This window comes from Physcomitrium patens, chromosome 26 (assembly GCF_059467195.1).
Source record: "Physcomitrium patens ecotype Gransden chromosome 26, ASM5946719v1, whole genome shotgun sequence".
In the NCBI taxonomy this organism is placed as follows: Eukaryota; Viridiplantae; Streptophyta; class Bryopsida; order Funariales; family Funariaceae; genus Physcomitrium; species Physcomitrium patens.
The window spans coordinates 7,460,347-7,471,005 of NC_143435.1; positions in this window are offsets into that span (position 1 = coordinate 7,460,347).

The following is a 10,659-nucleotide window of genomic DNA, read 5'->3' on the forward strand; positions in this document are numbered from 1 at the left end:
TGACAAAAGTACTAATTCATTTTTTTTTCTTATTTTTAAAAGTGAATAAATTATTTTAATTCTATTATTATATTTTAAAGGTTGTAAATTAATTGCATTTAATATAATATTTTAATTCTTCAAGATTGATTTTTTTCTTTAAAGAAAGTGGATTATTCTTCTTTATAGAAATTTTTATTTAGTATTAGAGGTCATGGATTACCTTCTTTTAATTTGATTTATAAATTTATTTTTAATTATTTATAAAAAAAAATTAAAAATGCTACTCTCAATAAAAATAAGAATGTATTTGCAACCATTACAGATCTTCATAAGTTTGTCAACATTCTTAAAATAAAAATCTCACATATCTCTAACATCAACCAAAGAGGTAGTTTTCCAATATCTATAGAAGAGGTCAACAATGACATTCAAAGTCTACATCAAAAAGTTGTACAATTGAGAGAAGCAAGTAGATTGAGTTCACAACTAAATCCAAAAAGTCTTAGTACTATGAGTTTGAAGGAGACAAAGATTAGTATGTCCAAGAAGTTTGATGGAACAAGATTAAAGTTTTGAAGATTTTTACAACAAATAAAGCTCTATTTAAGATTACATCTTTCTTAATATTTTGATGGATTTACTCAAGTTGGATTTGTAGGTATACTTCTCTCTATGAGTGCTCTCTTTTGATTTTTATCTTTAATGGAAAATTATTCACAACTATTCTATGATTTAAATTCATTCTTGGAAGTTTTTATGGCCACATTTGAAAAAAGTGATGAAAAAAAAATAGTAGAGACAAAACTTCTATTTTTACAATACAAATCATATTCAACCATCATTTTTATTTTTGAATTCCAAAACCTTGCTTGCAATGTCGATTAAAATTATAAAGCCATTATCAATCAATTTTCATATGGATTAAAAGATAATATCAAAGATTTACTATTAACTATACTAAGAGAGAATTTATTTGAGTAATATGTTGCTTAAGCCAATACATACAACAATCAATTTTTTGAAAGATGCTAAGAATAAAAATTTGGTTGGAGAGGTATAAGTCAAGTCATCGTGATAACTTCTAAATTTATAAAAGTTAATTCATCAAAATCAGAATCTATGTAAATTAATATATTATATTTCAAATTTCTTATTGAGTAAAAAGACTTGACACATTCAAAAAGGATTGTGCTTATATTGTGGACAATCTAAGCATATTATTCAAAAAAGAAATGCAACTACAAAATAAAGAGCACAATTGTCAAAGATGATAATGTATCAAAAAACCAATTTTTTCAATTAAAATAGGAACTATGCAACTAGAATCTTATGCAACACCTCACAAAGGTCCTATCATCTTATTAGATCTTTTATTTTATTTTATAATAAAAATTTATTTTAGAAAAAAAAATACAAAGTCTTAACCTTATTAGATTCAAGAGCCTTAACCTATTTTATAAATAAATACTATTATTTATTAAAAAATCTTAAAAAATAGTTAAAAATATATAATATTATTTAAAATTAGCCGGATTTTCAACAAGAAATTTTTTTAAGTTGCTGCTTTTCTTATACATCTAACATATAAAGATGAACTTGAATAGAGTAAAGAAGCTAAAGTATCTTTTGAAGCCTTGAAGACAACATTTATTTTTGTACTAATTTTATATTGTATCAATATTTCTAAGGAATTTTATATGAAAATAAATACATCAGACCTTATTATAGGTGCAATTTTATCATGAATGGGAGGGAATGACAAACTCCATCCAATAGCTTTTTATTCCAATTTTTTTTAATAGTCAATATTAATTACAAGATCTATGGCAAAGAGCTTCTTACAATTGTGGATTTATTTCAAAAATGACTTTATTATCTAGAAGACACTTTTAGTCTAGCCACCATATATATGAATCATAAGAATTTAGAATACTTCATTTTGACACATGTTTTGAATCATTGCTAAGATCATTAGAGTATATCTTTATTAAGATTTGATTTCAAGATCACTTATTTATCTTAAAAAAAACTAGATTTATTAGATGTTCTTTCTAGATATTCTTATCTTATATTAAAAGTAAGAGATGAATCATTTACTCAACAAAGAATAATTTTCTTGAAGCCAAGTTATTTTTATCTTTAAGCAATGAAATCAATATTGATTATTAATTCAACTTTTCTTAAGCAAGTTTATTAAATTATGTTCTCTAATCTTCTTTTTTTATGATATTTAGAATAATTCTTCTTAGTCTCCTGATACTTTTGAGTTTAAATTCCAAAATAATCTACTCTATTTTAAATAACAATTATATATTCAAAAAGTCAAAGAAAAATTATGCATTTTTCAAGCTCATCAAGACTTTCTAGTAGCCATGCATTTTGGATACAACAAAACTTTAGATCTAATAGCTAGAGATTTTTGGTGGCCTCAAATATGGAAGGTGATTAAAGACTTTGTACAATCATTTGACATTTATTTAAGATTAAAAATTCCTCTTCATTGACCTTATGAACTTCTTCAATCATTATCTATTTTAGAACAGCTATAATCTTCTACTTCTATGGACTGTATTACAAATCTTCTTATTTCAAGTTTTTTTGATTCTATACTTATAAAAATAAATCAATTCATCAAAATGATACATTTTATATCATGTACAAAATCTATTATAGGTGAAGAAACAATAATTTTTTTTTGACAATATCTATTACTATCATGGATTGCCTAAGGATATTATATAAAAAGAGGGACTCAATTTATATTAATATTTTAAAGAATTCTTTTTATGATTCTAAAGTTAGACATAAAACTATCTTTGGCTTTTTATCTTCAAATTAATAGCCAAATAAAGCAAGTGAATCAAGTATTAGAATAATATTTGAGATATATCATCAACTACCAATAAGGTGATTAAAAAATTCTTTTATCATTAGCAAAGTTTGCTTATAATAATATGATACATTTTTCTACTCAATAAATATCTATTTTTGTCAATTATGGTTATTATTCATGACTTGATATTTTTGACTTTTTAAAAGTTTATAATCTTGCAGCAAAAGATTTGATAAATTATTTTTTAGAACTACATATAGTAATAAAGGTGCAACTACAAAAAGCTCAAGGACAACAAAAAATAAATACAAATGCTTATTGCAAGGAATAACTTCAATTCCATATTGAAGATGAGATATGATTATTTTGTCATAATATTGAGACTATTTACTTTTGTGACAAGTTGAATTACTATAGACTTAGATCATTTTTTATATATGAATAAATTAATCCAGTTGCTTATTAATTATATCTATTGAAAATTATATATTCTATAGATCTCTTTTTAAACCATACAAGACATTTGATATACTAGGAAGATGATAAATGCAACATTTTCTTATAGAAGTGGATAATAACTAAGAATATAAAGTCAAAAAAGTCTCAAACTTAATTTCGTATTGAAATAAGTTAAAATATCTTGTTCATTGGACTATATATGATACTAATAAATGCAATGAAGAAGGTTGATACTTTTCATTGACAACATCTATCAAAATTAAGATAAAAGATAGCAAATCTTTGCTATAAAAGAACTATAATTTTTTTAAAAAAATTGCAGCTGACTTTCTATCCTTTTTTGTAATTTTTATATTTTTTTGGCACTAAAAAGATGAAAAATCAACATCTAAAAGATTCAATCAATGAGCCATTATTTGATAACTTCTTAGATAAGACATTGGAATTTTCACAACTTTCAAGATGATTGAATAGAGATGAAGATTCTTAAGAATAATATATGCTTTCTTAAATAAATGGTGAAATATATTATATTTAGTATCACACCCTTGAAAGAGACTACAAATGCCTGATGATATTATTAGAGGTAGAAACCACCTGCAATGGTTTTACAAATATATTGTTTGAAGAAAGTTATGACAATTTTAATCATGATTATATAATTAGGTAGTCTTCTTACCTTGATATAAGACACTATTAATGGCTAAGAGATCCTATCAACTACCATTAATAAGAACAAAAATTAGAATATGTAACAAATATAATTTGTTGCACTTTGGACTTTGTCAATATATGATTATTACTGCTTATAGAATTTATTCCTAAAAGACAAGGTAATATCATGAATATAAATATTTATCTAAATAAGAAGTATTAGATAGAAGATAAGTATAATTATATTTGATTTTATCTTATGATTAAGCTTCTTAGAAGCTACATAGAAGTATATTTGACTTTAGACATGTTTATTATTGATTTGAAGGTTAAAAACTTGGCCAACAAGTTAGCCACGTGTTAATTGTGCTAATAGCTTGTCAAAAAAATTAACTATATAGCGCACATATAAGAAACTTCTCTTGTATGTTGGACATGTATCTCACAAGTAGGACATGTATTAGATGTCTTGTAACATGTTGCCATATAGTTCTTAGTTAAATAGTATATATGGAGGCAAAAGTGAAGTCTTCTTCATCCTTATCAATTCTTTTCTAGTCTTTAATATTGTTTCAAGATTTTTTTAGTTTTCTTGTCTTTGACAATAACCATTCTAGTTTAATATTATACCATCTTTGAGTTATTTTTTAGCCTTTTCGAGTGACATAAGAATATATTGATATTTTAGTTTTTTAAGGTTCATATCCTTGACAATTTAATAAGAGTGTTAATTTATTGTTCTTATCTTATTTTTAGTTATTTACATGTTGATGCTTGGTTATTTGTAATAATATAACTTAATTAAGATTTTTTTTATTGTATTAATTTTTTATCTTAATAAAATTAATTTATATCAATATCAAAATTTATACACCTATTTTGATTTGGATGCATTTTTATCTAATTAAAGGTTTTTTTTTATTTATTTATAAAAATATGACATTATCACTTTTAGTGATTTTCTAATATAATCTTAAAATCAATATTAGTCCAAAATCTAACAAGTAAATGTAATTAGCTAATTTTTTATGCATTGAAGATTATTAATATTATAAAATAAAACTATATAACTATAAAATAATAATCATAAATTATAGTATATGCTTTGTAAAAAATCTTTATTTATTTATTAGATAAAATAATTAAACTATTTATTAATTTTATGGCTATTCTTTATTATTTAGTGAAACTTCAGGGTTTAAATATTCAACTTATTGGCTATTCAAATTTATAATATATGATTTTATGATAGATTACAAGCTAAAATAATTCTATAAAATAATTGATGCTCTAATTAAAACAAGAAGAAAAGATTTCTAATAGATCATATTAATAGAATAATAATTGTAATATTATTTTTTAAAGAATCTCAATGATTTATAAATATCTAATGTTATTTTAAGTTAGATGGAATACTTTCAGCTATGGCTAAAAGACAAAAAAATATAGTAAAATAAAAAATTATTTTTAAAAAACTTTTGGATGAAATGTTATATCATTAAGATATAGACTTGGATCTATATTAAATAAGCACTAATCTAAGTGTGGATAAATTAAATAAGATATATATTTGAGAGAAAAAAATAAATTATTTTTCTATAAGTGATTATTGTATATAAAATTCTAAACACCAATTTTTATTGATTAACCTTGTATAAAAAATAAATAATTATTCACAAGCATGTGACTATTACTAAAGTTTAAGTAAAAAAAGACAAGTTACACTTTCATTTCTAATAACATCAAACTTTATAAAAAAATATATTAATCACAAAAATAAAAAATTTACTTATTTTAAATATCTTTTTTATTAAATTAATAATAATATATTTATCTTATAAATAAAAATATGAAATATTTTATAAATATTTTTGATTTTATATAATACTTTGATTATAAATTATTATAATAGAATAAAAAAAATTAGTTAATAAAATTATCAATAAATAAAACCAAAAAAAAATATTAATTTGTAATATTTTTTTATTGAATAAATTTAAAAAATTATAAAAAATTTATATCATTTTAATTGATATATAGATTTATGCATCAATTAATATTTATAAATATAATTTTTCTTCAATTTATAACTAGATTAATTGATGAAAATAATAAAAGAGATGTTAAAAATCTAATTAATATATTATAAATACTTAATCAATAATTAAAAAATTTATTATAATATCTTAGATAAGTAATAAAAAAAATTACAGTATCACATTAGAAGATGTTATCATACAAGCTTGGAATAAAGAACAATAAAAATAGAAGGATGTATTGAAAGATAAGACAAAGTATCTTTTAATATGAGGTTCTCTTGTCCTAGAATAGATTTTAATAAAAATATATTTTTTATTATATTAATATAATTTTCTATATAAATATTTATAAAGAATTTGATATTTCATAAATTATAAACATAGATTTATATTAAAATTTAAAAAAGACTATTACTATCAAAAAAAAATATTTAAAATGAAATTTTATTTTAGTAGAAAAAGAAATATATATTTTTAAAATGATTAATTATCATAAAAAGACCTTGTTAATTTAATGAGATAGAATATCAATTGCTAAAATTTAACAAAAACCAAATATTTTAATGACTTACATGATATATTTTGATATAAGAAAAATAATTAAACTTAAAAAAAATATAAGTTAAGAAAATATTATATTAATAAAATAAATTATTAAAATCAAATAATGTATACAAAAGAATGTAATGATAATTTTATCAAAAAAATTTGAAAAGATAAAATATCATATATATATATATATATGCTTTATCAATCTTATCACAATGTATATAAATAAACAAATATTAAGAAGTTGTTGCTATCACATTGTCACCCTCACATGTATTTAGACTTTGCAAAATAATACAAATAATAGATGATTTAAGACTTACAAAAAATTATATGGTTTGATAAAACCAAGATAATTTTATTGAAATTAGATGGACAAGTTTGGTATTAGAAGAAAATTTGAGGAGTATTGTTCAACTATAATTATTAAACTACAATTAAATACAATAGCCATTTGCTTTAAGTTTGGAATTGAACAACTATAAAAATTATAAATTACTCCAGTAAGATTAAAATTAGTAGTAATATATATTTATATTTCAAATTTTTATTGAAATAATAAAAAAAAGAATGATCTATACTGTAATAAGTTACATGTTCTCTAAATCAAGAATTTAAAGAATTTAAATAAATAATGGAGATGCATATTGTAAAGGTAAATTTTACCTTTCAATTCAAATTATAAGATGTCCTCAATTAAGAGTTTCTTATAATTGGTGATATGAAATAAAAATAGCAAGAATAAGAAAAAAGAAGCACAACATAAAATAAGTAGAATAAGTACAATCAAGTAATTATATACCACAAAACTAGTTACAATTTGTTTATTGGATTTTTACCTAATAAATATAAAAATAAAAATTAAAAATATGTTTTTAAATAGATAATCTTTTTATCTTTTTAATGACACAAAAAAACTTATAAATCTAAGTTATTATGAGTAAATAATGATAGGTTAAAGATAGAAGATAAATAATAAAAAAGTTAAGTAAATAATTTTTATCTTAAGCATAACTTGCTTAAGAGATTAAGAGTTCAAGCCTCACCAAGGCTCACAAGTAGTATTTATGGATCCCTAAAAGAGGTCACAAGGCCTTAGTCTTATCTTCCTAACTACCTTCAAGGTATTACAACCCCTATGAGACTTGTGCATCTCTTTTCTTACAAGGACTACATTGGCTATTAATCTCCCTATTTTCTACTAGTAAAACCAATATTTTTTCACTTTTGACTTTTCTATGGTGTTTAAAAACATCTAATTAGCTCAAAAATCTTGTGTAGCCTACAAATCTTATTCTATTTCTTCATAATGGCTTCCAAAGTGATAAAATTTATTTTTACCAAAGTCTTAAAAATTACTCTAAATAATTTTAAATAAAATTTAAAAATTCTTATAATATCTTTTAATATCAGTATCAATTTAAAGATATATTTTTCTACTTTGGTGATTTTTCATAGTAATAAAATTAATCTAAATTAACTAGAAATCTTATTTTTTATATAACTATCTAAAAAGACATGAGGTTCTTTCTCATGCTTCTTCTAATTACCAACTAATATTTTTATTTTTTAATAAGTAATACATATAGATAGAAGGCCAATGTAAATATTGACCTTAATAAATAATACTTCTTACTCAACAATAATTAAAAATATGAAACCAACCAAGTTAATTACCTCAAAGACTTACTAAGACTATTTCTACAACTAACATTCTAATTTTTTATTTGTCTAAAGATTTCTACACTATTCACCATATATTGTGATTTTAAGTATTGTAAATACATCTTTTTGTCCTAAAATAACTAGTGAGTCAATTTGATGACCTAAATATATCAAAAAGATTTGATAAAAAAAATGAAAGTATATATATTTATATAGAAGAAACAAGAATGACTATTACTAAAGATAAGAATATTATAGACTCTAAAATAAGACTAAGAACAAAAAAGAAGCATTGAAAAATTGAAGAAAGTGTTATTCTTGCCTTTTAATATATTATCTAGCTAAAAAGTTTTGTAACAATGTTTTAGATGTTATTTAATATGTGTTTAATTTATAAAATATATATATTAATTTAGAATATAAGTTTCTAATGTATGTGCCACATGATTTAATTGTATAATAATATATATATATATATAACCAACATATGAAGCAAATAAATAATATGTGTAAAATTTGGCTTATTTGTTGGCTAAGTTTTCAACCTATTAATTATTTAAGAAATACAAGTTAAAAGTCTTAGCATATGATATCACTAAGATTGCACAAAAAAAAAATTATAGAGTGAGATAATTCTTACTTCAAACACCTTTTACTTATGAATAGCAATTGTTGTTTAAATGAACAACTTCTATTCCTTGACTTTTATATTTATCAAATATTATACCACATATATCTTTTGACATCTCAAATTATTTAAAGATATGCTTTAATATATATTTTATGTTTTTAAGATTATTTGGCATCTCACTTGTAACAAAGATATCTTATAGCATATACTTTATATTTTTATTTATTTTACAATATTTTCTAGTTGATCTTTAATTCAATTAATTTTGTCTCTTGATTCTTCACCTATTGGCTTATTTATAGGTTGGTCCTTATACATTCCAAAAGTCAATCTTTTAAATACTAATAGCTTATTTAAAATAATGTCTTCTATAAGATAATTTATTTTATTTTTAATTTTACTTATTTATTTTAATATTATATTTTTTTTATTAAAATAAATAAATAAATAAAAGATATTACTTTGTAAAGTGTATTATTTTATATAAATTACTATTGATTAAAAAATATCTTTTGATTTGTAAAAAGACCATCCTATAAATAAGGACCTAGAAACAAGATTAAGAAGAAAAAAGATATATTAATAAAAATACATAGATTAGGTAAGAGTATAAAATACTTACCATATGATATTCTTATTTCTAATTAAATATCAAAAAATCCTAAGTACATAAAGTATATGCTTTAATACATCCTAATAGATGATAAGATGTCATAGAATATATTTGATATATCCTTTGATGCATGTATAATTTAAAACATGAAAATTATTGATAAAGGAAAAAAAAAAAAACTTTAAGTAATGGATGTTGGATGTAGAAAATATCTTATTCTAGATTTTTCTTTGGATGCAACTAAGTTGATTTTTAAAATAAATAAATAAAAGTAGAAGTACAAGAAATTACATTGTAGAGGATACTATCTCAAATAAGTTGCTAATGATTAAAAGATTTATTCTTTGTATAAAAAATACATCTTCTGGATAAAAAATAAAATCAAAGGCCAAGAAATAAGGTCAACACGATTGTGTTTTTTGATATTTTTGGACCAATGAAGATGCCACTACTATGAGGTCTAAGATATTTCATCATATTTATTGATAATTTTTTAAGAAAATTATAAATTTACATCTTTTCAACCAAAAGTGAGTATTTTTTAAGATTTGAAGAATTTAAGGTAATAGATAAAAAAAATATAAATACAAAATAAAAGAAATGTGCTTAAATAATAGAAGTGAGTATATGTTAAAGCATTTTCATGAATTATTTAAAATTTAAGGTATTGCAAAATAAACCTCCACTCTTTATATTCCACAATAAAATAAAGTTGTTAATCAAGAAAATCCAACTATTTTAGAGATAGTAATTAATATGCTTTATGTATAAATTATAAGTTTGAATTTTAGGCAAAAGCTATAATAAATGTAGTGCATACAAGGAATAAATGCCCTACAAATGCATTCATATCAATAATCCTACAAGAAGCTTAAAGTGAGAAGAAACTTTATATTTCATATATGAGGATTTTTGGATGCATTACTTATCCAAAAGTACTTCATTGTATAAGGTCCAAACTTGATGCAAAAGGTATAAAGTATGTATTTGTTGGATATTAAAAATATACCAAGGCATAATGGCTAATGTGTTTAGAATTCAAGAAGATCATCAAGAGTCATGATGTAGAATTTTTTGAATATAAGAGTGATTATGAGCACTCGGAAATGTATCCAAGTGGAAGTAATAGTATGTTTGTGGACACAACTTGAATTCCAACAAAGAAAGAAGACAATGATGACTATAAAGATGGTAGAAATACAAATTTAGATGAAGAAGCAATTACGGTTGACTA